Genomic DNA, 13,511 nt, shown 5'->3' on the forward strand with positions numbered 1-13,511 from the left:
AAGGATCTCAGGAAGACCACAACAGGTCAGATGATTTTTGACACTATGGATTCCTGTTTGAAATCTCTGGGTTTATCTTGTGAATCATGTTTGCATACCTAACATGGATTTATGTCGTACCTTCTTGAAAGGATCTCATGGTATCCCTGAGTGCTGCAGTGCCCTGTCTGAGAATCACTGACTTAAGGGAACGTGCATGCTACAGAAGATAATGGCATCCTCCCCAACCATAATTTGAAGTGCAAATGTTCCTGATTCACCCACCACAGTGTTGCAAGAATAGACTCCAGAGTGGTTACAAACTACCCAGAGAGAGGATCTGACATCAGAGTACTGTGAGACTAGAAAATCATGTGGAATACCATATCTTCTTAGAATATAACAATACAGGACTTCTGAAAACCGGAGGGAAAACAACAATCAGTGTATCAGATGCCTTGAAGAAAGAGGTGCTGGGACAGTGTCATGCTTTCAAAACTACTAGACTTACTGGGGTACAAAGCCCTCGGCCAAGTAAGAACACCTGTTGGGTAAAATGTAGACAGAATGTACGAAAGTTAGTGGAGGAAATATGATGTATGTTGGAAAGAAAGGTCCCCATCAGATGGAGTCCCAGCACAGCAATGGGATGCTGTGTTGTTGTTATGTTTTTGCCTTTCCCTGAGAAAGCAACTGCAGTTACTGGACCACTTGAAAAGTTCTGAAGTTTACTCAATAAGAGACCATGAGGTTGTAACAGAAATTCTACTGCATGAATTGTGTCTTCACTGAATCAGGGGGCTTAGTACACAGAACAAGGAGAGATTTTTAAACCCAGTGTTTCAGTAGGTTTGTGAAAGTCCAGGGGCCCCCAAACACACAGCATCCAGGTATATTCACAACCTCCTGGGGTGGCGGGACAGCTCAATTGGACTCTGGAGGGTCAGCTGGTCACCTTTGTACACTCATACCAAAATAACCAAAACTAAAACATACTACTTCTGATTGCTTATAGAACAACAGTCAGAGCATGTACAAAATGTGTCCCAGCACTCATGTTTTTACATGACACCTCATTAAATTTTTAGTATGGAATTCTTGAAGCTGAACAATAGAATTTGGACCAGCTGGACAATATAAAAACTCCACTATCCAAAAGCAAAGAAGCTTACACCTTCACACCTTGGCTAAAGGAAATTTGAGGATATCCTCTGAAAATGAGAAGATTAGGATGGAAGGTCCATATGAGGAAACTCCTAAAAGAAGCGACCTGGTTTGGTTCTACTAGCCTAGGGGGAGGAGGGGTAGGGGCCTTAGGATGCATAAACTTCAGATTAAGCCTGTATCGTGAGAGAGTTTTGATGGGTACTGGCCTCCACCCACCCACCTACCTGCAACAGCTCACCAAAACTCCCTAAGTGGCTCTTCCCCACATTGGGCCAGGCAGGTGGGACAAGGCCTCAGGTAGGCAGGGAGCAGCTTTGGAAGTAGGACAGGCAGGTGGAGTTGGGGCCAGGGCTGGGATCAGGATCACTGGATGGTGACAGCGTGGGCCCAGGGGAAGAGTCGCCATCTGCTCCCTGCACACCCCTGTGACGGGCACCGATTCCGTGGGCAGAGGTGTGCAAGGAGTGAATCACGGCTCTGCCCTGGCCCTGCACTGTCACCACTAAATGATCCTGGGGTCTTCGTAGAGATTTCCCAGGACCCACACAGTGGGGTGGATAAGTTGGGGCCACGGACAAGCAGAGAGCAGCATCTGGGAGCACAACAGACAGAGAGGGCCGGGATCTTGATGCAGTGACAGCACAGGGCCAGGGCCCACGGCAGAGCCACAATATGCTCCCCAAATGTTCCTGCCTGTGGAACTGGCACAGCAGAGACTGGCAGCCACTGCTGGAAGAAGCCACCACTGTAGAGGCTTCTGGGAAGCAGAGTCTAGCTGCCATGTCATCCCAGCCTCACTGCACATCCAGCGGCAGTGGGACCAGCTGCACATGCCATGGCTTGAGCGGTCCCGCATGCCCGGGTTGGGGGGAGTGGGGATCAAGGGACCCACTGCAGGTTAGATAAAACCCCATGGGTGAAGTTCTGCCAAACTCTGCCCTATATACTACTATTAATTGTGTACCAGTCTTATGTTTTGAGCACTGGATGAGTCCTGGGCTCAAGATTCTGCAATTCTGATTAGTGGAGCCCATCCACCAATCAGAAGCAAACTAGGGTAAGCAGGGCCATGCCCTTTCCCTGAAGGGAGGGGGCCAGAAGCACTCTGGACCTGGTTTGAGACTGTTCCCTGCCCGGTCCAGAGAACTTCAGAGGTGGAGCCAGTGCTCGGCATGCTGGGAGAGACAGATGCAGTGAGGGACAGCGAGGAGAGAGAAGCTTCGGAGATGACCATCCTCAGGACCCCCCTGAGCCTTGATGGTGTACAAATTGGTGCACGGTGCTCAGGCCCTGGGAGCCGCTCAGGGTGGCTTGAGCTTGCAAACCTGGCGAGCAGTTGAGTAGGTGGTGCATGGATCGGTGCATGGAGAGCCAGCCCTAGGAGCAGCTCGAGGCCACATGGTGTGCAGGTTGGCACATGGAGAGCTAGCCCTGAGATCAGTTTCAGGCCGCTCAAGTTAGCCCTGGCTCTAGTCCAAGTAACCAGAGCCCCGCAGTGTGGCTCTGTATTAAACTAAAGAGCCCCAGTGCCCAGAGCAGGGTCTGGGAATGGGAAGGACCTCTGGTGGCCAGGGAACCGGAGCCAGTAAGGGCTTGGCTCCCGGGGGAGATCCTTGGGTGCCCAGTGTGGGTCACCAGGCCATCAAGAGGAGCCTGAGGTGCTGCCGGAGAGAGGCCCTTGTGGGACTGGCCACCAGGCAATGAGTCTTGGCTGCTTCAAAGTGGGAGCAGGAGTGGGAGTTGCTGGGGAAGTGGGTCCCACGGGGAGAGGTGGGCTTGGGACAGGAGGGTCTGCAGCTTCCACTCTCCTCCATTGTGGGAAGGAGCATGTCCACATCCCGGGGCCCTGAAGGGGAGGAGCTCCCTTCTTGCCAGTTACCACCCACCAGTATAAAGGATTTTTTAAAATCTACTGGAAACTGATGTCAGTCTGAGGAGAAGTAGATTCACAAATAATAGCTACATCCCATTATCAAATTTGCATGTGGTACCCAGCACAATGGGACCCTTACACCTAGTGGAGTCCATCAAACAAGTAATGTGTGCCAAGGAACAAATGACTAAAAAGCACAATGATCTCAAGTACATGTGCATATACATTTGAAATACACTGATCCATTTTACTGGTCTCTATATTCCATATCTGGTGTAGCAGGATGAGGTACCTAGGGGTGGCCACGTTACTCCCAGGTCCTTAACTGTGCCAGTTTTGCCCTACAAGCACCCTCGTTCTCGCCCACCACGTCTTGATGGTATGAATACAAGGAGGCTGCCCCGAGCTTTAGTTTTGGACACGGTCGGGCTAGATCCTATTAATCCTGTTGTTTCTAAACCCCTTGATGTCCCGCTTCCCTGTGGATGGTTCCCGAGTTTCTCCACCTTATGGGCCATATGCGTGGCTCCAACCACCCCTTTACCACGCCCCAAGCCTCACAGATGATACAGGTATTGTCTTGCCTAGGCCTCTTATTAACTTGGCTCCTTGTCCTTGTCGGGCTCTCTGCAGCCCTGTCCCAAGTTCAGCGCCCTCTCTGGTGCTGGGCTCTGTGCACCGAAAGGCTGCGCCCCCTCCGGCGCTGGGGTCCCCACGCTGCAGTGGGCCTCTTTGAGGCCTCCTCCTTCCCCAACTAGCCTCACCCAAACCACCGGTTGTTATCAGATGGCACAGGCTCAACTGCCAACCACCACGAGTCCCTGGGCTGTAACTTAACGTAGAACTCACATCATGCTCTGCTCCTTTAAAAGAGTAAAACTAGCTCTGAGGCTCGGTGCCTAGTAGGTAAGGATACCTTATGGGCTCCTGGTGTCCCCTTTGTTCTAAAGATAGCATATCTGCCGGCTACCACATCTCAGGGCCCTTCTTTCTCCTGGAGGCTCCTTCCCCTTTAGCTGCCGGTAAGGGACTAACTGCCTGGTCCCAGCCCCGGGGTTTATATGGGCCTAGGGCCCTGCCTTCTCTGGCCAGCTGACCGGTTTTCCTGGCAACCTTCACCTGGGTTCTTATCTCTGCTCTAAGAGGAGCAGGCACCTTAGTGCTCTGTTACACCTGGGTTAGGATTCTACAAAAAAACCTGCTAATATGTCACCCTTTTAGCACTTAAGCCAAACCTGTAGATGGTGCCGTCTTCCTGTGTTTTCTCCACGTCATTTAAAACCAGAAATAAAGCTAGCAGATTCTATCATCACTCTGGATCCAGAGAACCACTGTCAGGATTCATTTACAGTAATTAAATTTGCTTCATGAGTTTCAGGTACTGAAGCATCTGTTTCCATATTCTCCAGCCTACTTGTGTTCTTACCTGGAGAACAAGTCAAAGGAATAGGGCATGTTCTTTTGTAAATCATGGAGCATTCTTTGTAAAGATGGTCTGCTTATGGATGAATAAAGGAAAATAGAAAGTGCTATTGTGTGCCAGTTATTAACACTTTGGGAAAAACTGGCTGTGAAAGAGTGCAAGCAAGGCAAGACTTCCCTAGGAGAACTAAAATCACAGATTGCTTATCTATGGTAGCTCCACATGCATGGCTCTATTGCTGTAATGCCCAAGTACATTACAACCGTTTGTATATTTGTCTTCATAGCACTCCTGGCTAGTAGGGATTGTCCCTTCTGTTCACCTAGGAAACTAATATCTAAGTCTGAGGACAGCCATTCCATTGTGAAACCAAGTTCATCAATGTCTGGTTGTGATATACAGGGTGTGAAGTACTGCTTTTCACTTCTGTCCAAGACCGCTGAATCTAAGTCCGTGATCCAACAGGTTTTAAAACAAGGGCCCAGTGCATTTACCATGACTGGAATATGCCACAGAGCACTGTTATAGATTCATAGATGCTAGGGTCGGATCATCAAGTCCGACCGCCTGCCTAGGCAGGAAAGAGTTCTGGGGTCAGATGACCCCAGCCAGATGCCAATCTAACCTCCTCTTGAAGATCCCCAAGGTAGAGGAGAGCACCACCTCCCTTGGAAACCCATTCCAAATTTTGGCCACCCTTACCATGAAGAAGTTCTTCCTGATGTCTAGCATAAATCTTCTCTCTGTCAGTTTGTGACCGTTATTCCTTGTTACCCCAAGAGGTGCCCTGGTGAACAGAGCATCTCCGATCCCTTGCTGCATCCTCCAAATGAATCTGTAGGCAGCCACAAGATCACCTCTCAGCCTTCTCTTGCAGAGTCTGAAGAGGTCCAGGTCCCTTAGTCTCTCCTCATAGGGCTTGGCCTGCAAACCCTTAGCCATATGAGTGGCCCCCCTCTGGACCCTCTCAAGGTTATCCACATCCTTCTTAAAGTATAGCACCCAAAACTGGATGCAGTACTCCAACTGTGGTCTGACCGGTGCCGCACAGAGGTTCTATTTGTCATGCATCTGCTGATAAAGTGCATTTAGCTTTGCTGATGAATTCGTCACACTGACAACTCATGTTCATCTTGGAGTCCACTATGACTCCAAGATCCCTTTTTGCTTCTATGCTGCTGAGAGGGTCTTCTCAGCCAGTAGGTGTGCTGGATATTTTTGTGCCCTAGGTGCAGCACTCTGCATTTGTTCTTGTTGCACTGCATCCTATTGTGTACTGCCCACTTTTCTAACCTGTCCAGGTCTGCCTGCAATTGTTCCCTTTCCTCTGGAGTGTGCACTTCACCCCACAATTTAGTATCATCTGCAACCCTGGACAGAGTACACTTCACACCCACATCTGAGTTACTAATGAAGACACTGAAGAGTACAGGTCCAAGGACCGAGCCCTGTGGGACCCCACTGCCCACATCCTTCCAGGTCAATACCAACCCATCCGTTACCACTCTCTGGGTGTGACCACCAAGCCAATTTGCCACCCACTGAACAGTGTAATCATCTAAGTCACAGCCTTTTCATTTATTTATGAGAATAGGATGAGATACCACAGGGAAAGCTTTCCTAAAATCCAGGTAAATGACATCCACCTGTACTCCTGCGTCCAAGCATTTTGTGACCTGGTCATAAAAGGAAACCAGATTAGTCAGGCATGATCTACCTCCTATGAATCCATGCCGGTTGCCATGCTGCATTATTTTTCCTGCTGGACTCACACAAATATGATCCTTAATAATCTTTTCAAAGACTTTTCCAAGGATAGAGGTGAGACTGACTGTCCTATAATTACTTGGATCCTCTTCCCTCCCCTTCTTGCCAGTTAGCACAATTCCTATACCAGACTGGTATGAGATTTGTGAATAATTGACTGGGATTTCAGTCCCTCCCTTGGCATTGCAAAGTTGTCTCTGTTGGACTGGACTGATCCCCAGGGATGATCAAATGACTTTCTAAAGAGCAGTGATTTTTAATTTTGAAATTCAGTTCATTGTAACAATCACTAGAATATTTCCTGGGATGGAGGGAAAGGGGGGGAATTTAGGCTCCCCTGAAAAAAACTTAATTCCAGGCCACACAGGTTGTGGTGGGGGACACAGCTTGAGAGTGACACTGGGGGGCCTCTCCTGCCTCACCTCTGGGCTCAGTGAGTGCAGAGAGCAAGTGGGTAAGCCTGCTCTCAGCTGTGGGACGGACAGCTGAGCCCAGTCCTCTCTTTCCATAGTAACCACATGCCCTTCAAGAACAAAGAAGCACCTGCAGCAGACTCCTTTCCTGGTTATGAGTAAGATAAAATATCTTTGTTTAAAATGGAAAAAAAACCCTAGGCAAACAGACTGCCCCATCCCCCACCCTTCTCTTAGTGAACACAATCACCCCTCAGTCACTGCAGTTATCATATGCTACCATGTAGCTGTTTATTCTGGGAGCACTTGTTGTATTGGCAAACACACCGCCTGAATGCCTCAGAGCAACTTTTTTTACTAGCCCTAAATAGTCAGAAACATCACTCGCAACAAGGGAAAGCAGGCTTATATTTGGCTTATATTTTCCCCTCTGTCACTGAGTCCAAAAACACTAACCAGCCTTCCCTCTCCCACAAAAATTGAAAAGCCCAGGCCCACCTGCTGTTATATAGTTCAGAACACCTGGAAACCAATTATTAGTTGAAAACAATTAGCTCTCAATTATCAGCACACACAAGGTCACCTGTACCATTTACAAATCCCTGAAAGCTCCAGCTTGTCCTGCCCTATTGCCCAAAACAAAATGGAATAGGAAAGCAGCTTTTCACCTGGAGAATTAACCATTTACCTGCCACGTTAGCTGGCATCAAACACCAATACGAAAATGACAAGGTTACCCCACTGCTGAGTAGTAGCAAATGTCTGGGTGTTGGGTGGTTTTTCTGGGAAAGACAAATTAGTGACAGAGAATCTGGAGACATTCTGAATGTAACTTTTATATATATATATATGGTAACATGTCTTCAAGGGCTAAACTTTTGCTTGCAGACTAGGGCCTCTGGCAGACCTCACACTTAAGACATGATTGACCAGTTAGTAGTAACCTGGATGTAAGTTCATACAATTAATGGCACGATAAAACAGGAAATAAGCTACACAGTTATCATGCAAAATGTGTGTAATAACTTAGTGGCTAGTTCCCATTGCACTATAAACTGAACATGCGGCCAGCATCAATCAGCTGGCTGCTGCTTCCAGCTATAGGAGTGGACCAAGGCACCCAGCTTCTTACTTGCCAGTAAAGGGGAAGCCTCAGATCAGGATCTCAAGCTCTCCCTGGACCAGGAATAGGGCGTGAATCCCCAATCCAACTATTATATCTCCTGTCATGCAGGAGGCAGTATTGTTGGGACCATGGATCAGATCCCATTGTGCCTTTCACTGACCATCTGTCAGCAACCTAAGGAACAAAATCTTGGAATGTGTATCAGCGTCAGTGGATGACACCCGCCAGAGGAAACCCTGTAAGCATGTTGTTGTGGGTTGAGTGAAACATCATCGAAGCTAGTGGGATTACCTACTGTCCTCCATCTAAGATGGCTGCTAGAAACAGTGCCATTTCGTTATTAAACATTTGCACAAGTAAAGCAAACAATCCAGCAAAGGCACTAGTGGTCAAAGTCATTTGCTAGGCATTGTTTGAGGAGAGGTGTGACTATGTGAGAGAGACAGCAGCAGCAAAAACAGAACAAGAAGTGGAGACCGGGAAGGATCAGACACAAGGCATGAGCAGCTGACTGCACAGTCTGGCATCATTTCCATCGGTTTTGGACACGGATGTAAATTACACCTGGGTATGTAATGGATTAACAAGCAGCTTCTCCTGGGGTAGCTCAGACTGTGGGCCATCCATGGAAGGGGGTGAGTGAGGGCGGTGCTGGCACAACCCCACAGCTGCTTGGGGCTCCTGCCACTTGCCCCACCACAGCTGCCACTTGCTCCTGAGGGTCTGGCCCTTGAGGAGTTAATCCTCTCTGCCACTGCACACACTGTCCCAGCAAGACTCTGTTTCTGCTGGCTGTTAATGCTGCACCAGGATAATCAAAATGATCAGCGAACTGGACTGCAGTTGCCCTGCCAAGAGAGACTGGAAAGGCTGGGACTCTTAGTTTGGAAAGAAGGCTGAGTGAGGGGATATGATAGAAGTCTATACAATCATGAAGAGTACGAACCAAGAGAACAGGGAACTGTTGTTCACCAAGTCCCAGCATACTGAAATTAGTAGGAGGCAGATTTAAAATTAACACAAGAAATTACTTCTTATACATAACATGTAGTTAATGTGTGGAATTGATTGCCACAGGAGGTGGTGGAGGCACATAGCACAGCCGGGTTTAAAAAGGGACTAGTTAAATTCATGGACAATATAATTAATTCTATTAATTCTTCTAATGGCTATTAAACAGAGTGGTTGAAGATGCTTCCTCTGGCATCTCGAAACCAATAATGGTGAAGGCCAAGGAGGATACTAAATAGGGGATAGAACACTTCAGATATATCCAGTGTAGCGCTCTCCTTCTCTAGCCTCCATTTCTGCTAGATGGACCATTTGTCTAAGTCAGTGTGGTATTTCTGTTCTTATGCATCATATGCTGCTGCCACCCAGGCACTGCCAGCCCTGTCACTGTGGCTCTGCTCTCTTTACTGCCAGAGGGAAAGGAGCTGCATGGAAGGTGCAGGGCATGGTGGGGAGGGTGCTGGTGGCCAGGACGGTGAGGTGCTCCATTCTGATACCCACACCCCGCTCACTTAAGCAACACCTGGAGCTGCTTATGTGCCACTTACTTGCCCCTTACTACATTATTGTTATAGACACCTTGCCTCCAGAGTAGCATACAGAACCCAAAGCTGCCATGCTCCTTCTACAGTGCATAGGGAGGGTTTGGTGTCACAGAGCAGGATTCAAAACACCTTCACACAGAGCAAGAAGCCACCCGGAGCTAGTCAGAAGAGAGTTTTGCAAGGGAGCAGGATGTTTCTGAAATCTCAGCTTCTTCAGAGGTTCAGCACCTCTGTCCACTTAGGATTCACAGCCCAGAATCCTCTCTCGAGGGTAGGCATGTGCATCTATTCTTTCAAGGAACTGAAGTGGTCTAATTGCATAAAATCCAATCAGGGAAGAAAGTCTTGTCATCTACACTGTATATAACCTAGCAGTTAGAGCATCTGCCTGGGAAGTGGCAGACTTTCATTTATTGTCCTCCTCAGGTTGAGGGGGGAGCTCCAATTTATATTCCCCATATCCCAGGAGGGTGCCTAATCACCAAGCTATAGGCCAGGCTAGGTGGGAGCTTTTTATCCATGGAATTAAAGCCAGATCCCCCATTTCTTGGGGAAGTGCTCTAACTATAGAGGAATCATATAAAATGTAATTGCCACCAGCAGTTCATAGATGTCATAGACATTAGAGCTGGAAGGGACCTTGGAAGATCATAGAGTCCAGCCCCCTGCCCCAACGGCAGAAAGTCCGCTGGGGTCAAAGGATCCCAGCAAGATAAACATTGAAATGCTTCTTAAAGGAGTACAGAGTAGGTGCTTGCACCAAATCTTGGGGGAACCTATTCCAGGCCTTGGGGGCTCGGACTGTAAAGAAGTTTTTCCTTATGTCCAGCCTAAAAGGGTCTTGGAGTTCAAAAGCAAGTCTGCACAAGTACATTTTGTGAGGTTCTTGTTCCTTTCTGTATGTGTTAGGCATGCTCTGAGGATCCCAATTGGCTTGGCCCCTTAGGTGGGGAACACCTAGTTTCATAATCCTGATTGGGGTTAGCTGTAGAGGTACGCCAAACAACTCAGTCTGGGCATGCACAAAAATGAACTCCTTGGGGAACTTTGAAGTCAAGGAAGGAGCTGTCTAGTGAGATCAGGCATGTTCAGCATGGGCAGCAGCTGAGCCAAGATTTTTTTTAATTGCAGGTTTGGATTTAGGTGCCTTCGTTCTACTTCAGTTCTCCTTTAGCATCTAATTCCTTTATTGGCTCTAGGCCCAGAGGTGACAAGATACTTAAGCGTGCAACTTCTATTGAAATCAAAGCACGTAAAAAACTTCAGACCTCTGGGCCTAGGTGCTGACTGGCAGAAAGGAGCCTGGGACTGAAGAAAGAGACTACTACCACTATTTCCTTATCCATGAAATGGGGATGGTACTACTCTACATCCCAGAGGTCCTGTGAGCAAATAATTTGTGCAGTAAATTTAGGCCTTTTTCTGGGAGCATTTTATGGTTTTCTTTCTGAGTATTTGGTTTTAAAATGGCCATATAACATCAGTGAGTAAAAATTACTTTTTCACTTCTTCTTTGCTAGGAAATTCTAGCATTTTCTTCCTAGAAAAGCACCTGACCATCTGCATTCAATGAGTATAATTTATTCCACATGGGTATGGTACAAACTTATGGCTGCCCAGGGCCTCCATGGATTAGACCTCTAAGCACACATCAAGCCTATGCTCTGGTTTCTCCACTGGATCCTAGTCTGCTTCACTGCCAATTCAGGATCTGATCCTAATCTTCAAAATCACTAGTAGGTCAAGTCCAAACTATATAACAGCTAAGACTTCTATCTGTGAACTGCAGCGACAGTCTCATTTGTCTGGGACAACACGGATCACCAAGCCCAGGAAGATACATATGAAAACTAGGGAAGAAATCATGTTCAGCTAAGGGCATTCAGTCACAGAACAAACTTGCCAAAGAGATTAGATGAATTAGCGTCTGAATCTCTTTAGAATCTAAATCTGAACACTCCAAAACTTTTCCCTTTGGAAAGGCTTTTTCCAGATATATCCACCATTTCTTTACGTAGGCTAACAAAAAGGAATCATGCAATCCAATCCTTTAATTCATATCTCTTTTAGACTTGTGCTGTAGCCCAACTCCTACCCACACCATTTCTTTCTACCACCTGCATTGAGTAGAGAACATTTGTTTGGTTTGGTGAAAAATTCCTAACTAAATTTAGACCAAACTTCCAAAATTCATAAAATCCTAGAAAATTAGGGTTGGAAAGAACCTCAGGTGGTCATCTGTCCAACCCCTGCTCAAAGCAGGACCTTCCCCAGTTAGATCATCCCAGCCAAGGCTTTGTTGAACTGGGCCTTAAAAACCTCCAAGGATGGAGATCCTACCACTTCTCTAGGTAACCTGTTCCAGTGCTTCACCACCCTGCTAGCGAGAAAGTTTTTCCTAATATCTAACCTAAACTTCCCTTGCTGCAACTTGAAACCATTGCTCCTTGTTCTGTCATCTGCCATCACTGAAAACAATCTAGCTCCAATCTTTTGAACCTCCCCTTAGATAGTTAAAGTTGCTATCAAATCCCCCTCAGTCTTCTCTTCTCCAAACTAAATAACCCAGTTCCCTCAGTCTCTCCTCATAATTCATGTGCCCCAGTCTCCTAACCATTTTTGTTGCCCTCTACTGGACTCTCTCCAACTAGTCCACATCTTTTCTGTAGCAGAGGGCCCAAAACTGGACACAATACTCCAGATGTGACCTCAACAGTGCAGAATAGAGGAGAGTAATTACATCCCTTGATCTGTAGGCAACGCTCCTACTAATGCAGCCCAGTATGCTGTTAGTCTCCTTGGCAACAAGGGCACACTGTTCACTCATTGCTTTAAGAGAACTCAAACTCCTCAGCTGAATCTGCATGATTAGATGCACGTTTAGGCCTGCTCGTGTTCCCACGGCAGCTCAGATTTTGCTATTGATATCACTGGGGACTGGCCCCAGACCTATAATGAGAGCCTGGTTCTCCTCTACCCAACGGCTAGAGCCTGGTCTACTAATGTTAATATAAAGCAATCCTCTGAGCACTCAGTGTGCCTAAGATTGCAAAAGATGATTTCATAAAATGCTGTCTTACTAATATGCAGATTAAGCAGTTCCTGTTCCTATGCCCTGTAAGAGTAGTGGTTTTTATGGACTAAACACACAACAGTGAGAGCTGAGTTTGTGCATGTGGAAAAGTTCACGCTGAAGAACATGGAGTTCAGAGGAGAAGAAGCACCCTGCAGTCCCCGACTACCTGAGGACAAGTGGGCCACTCAGCTGAAAGAGGTATTGGTCACTTATGGTAACCATTTAGGTCACTTTTATTCTGGGTCTTTAGATCCAATGCTTGCTCTGCTGGTAAATTCTTTGCTTTAAAAGATAGGTTATAGTCTGACCTCTTTTGAAAGGATCTTAAGCCTCTAAGCCAGAAATATATATTTTACATCAAGAGCCACTTCCCTGAATGAAATGCAGTAATGTGTGCTCAATTGGTGTATGTGAAATGACAATTAGGACTAGCAACCATAAACAGGTTCCCTTTCTGGAAGAGTTTTAATCTTAGTGATTCTTCTTACTGACGTTTCAGTGCACACTATTGGAGGGACTAGACTCCATTAAAACTAATGGGGAAAGGTTTTTCAGACAGGAAATTCCCTGCCTCCTTTTTTTCCCCCTTTTGTTTCAGGTCCTGATCAGAACCTACCTTAAGTCAATAGGAATTATTCCATATTGGCCCCTACTGTTCTCATTGGAAGAACTGTCAGTGATATCCCCACCAGAATTAGTTTGCTTACATAAGCTAGTGGCTTGGGGATTGATTGTTTGGGATGGATTGTCCTTTGCCTTGAGTGTCTGGCCAGGGGCATAAGAAATAGGAACATATCCCACATGATTGTATTGGTCTCCGGGACACTGAGTTTGGATGTGAAGGTGTTAACAAGTGTTGGACACCTGCTTCTCTTTTCTTTCTTTGATGTTATGTTATACATTAATTAATAATACTGTCACTCCTTTTCAACCCAGGCATAGTCAAATTGGGGTAAAGTGGTACCATTTTCTTCCATTTAGATAAATCAGTGATGATCTCAGGTGCTTTTGTGACGAAAGCCTGTTTATCTATAAAGAATGTCTAAAGTACTATTTCCCTGAGCACAGCAGAAATCAAACAGCAGGAAGCAGATCCTTCTCTCAGTTATAGGTTCCTAGGTGTATCTACAC

This window comes from Crocodylus siamensis, chromosome 3 (assembly GCF_052110815.1).
Source record: "Crocodylus siamensis isolate JL-2025a chromosome 3, ASM5211081v1, whole genome shotgun sequence".
Lineage (NCBI taxonomy): Eukaryota > Metazoa > Chordata > Crocodylia > Crocodylidae > Crocodylus > Crocodylus siamensis.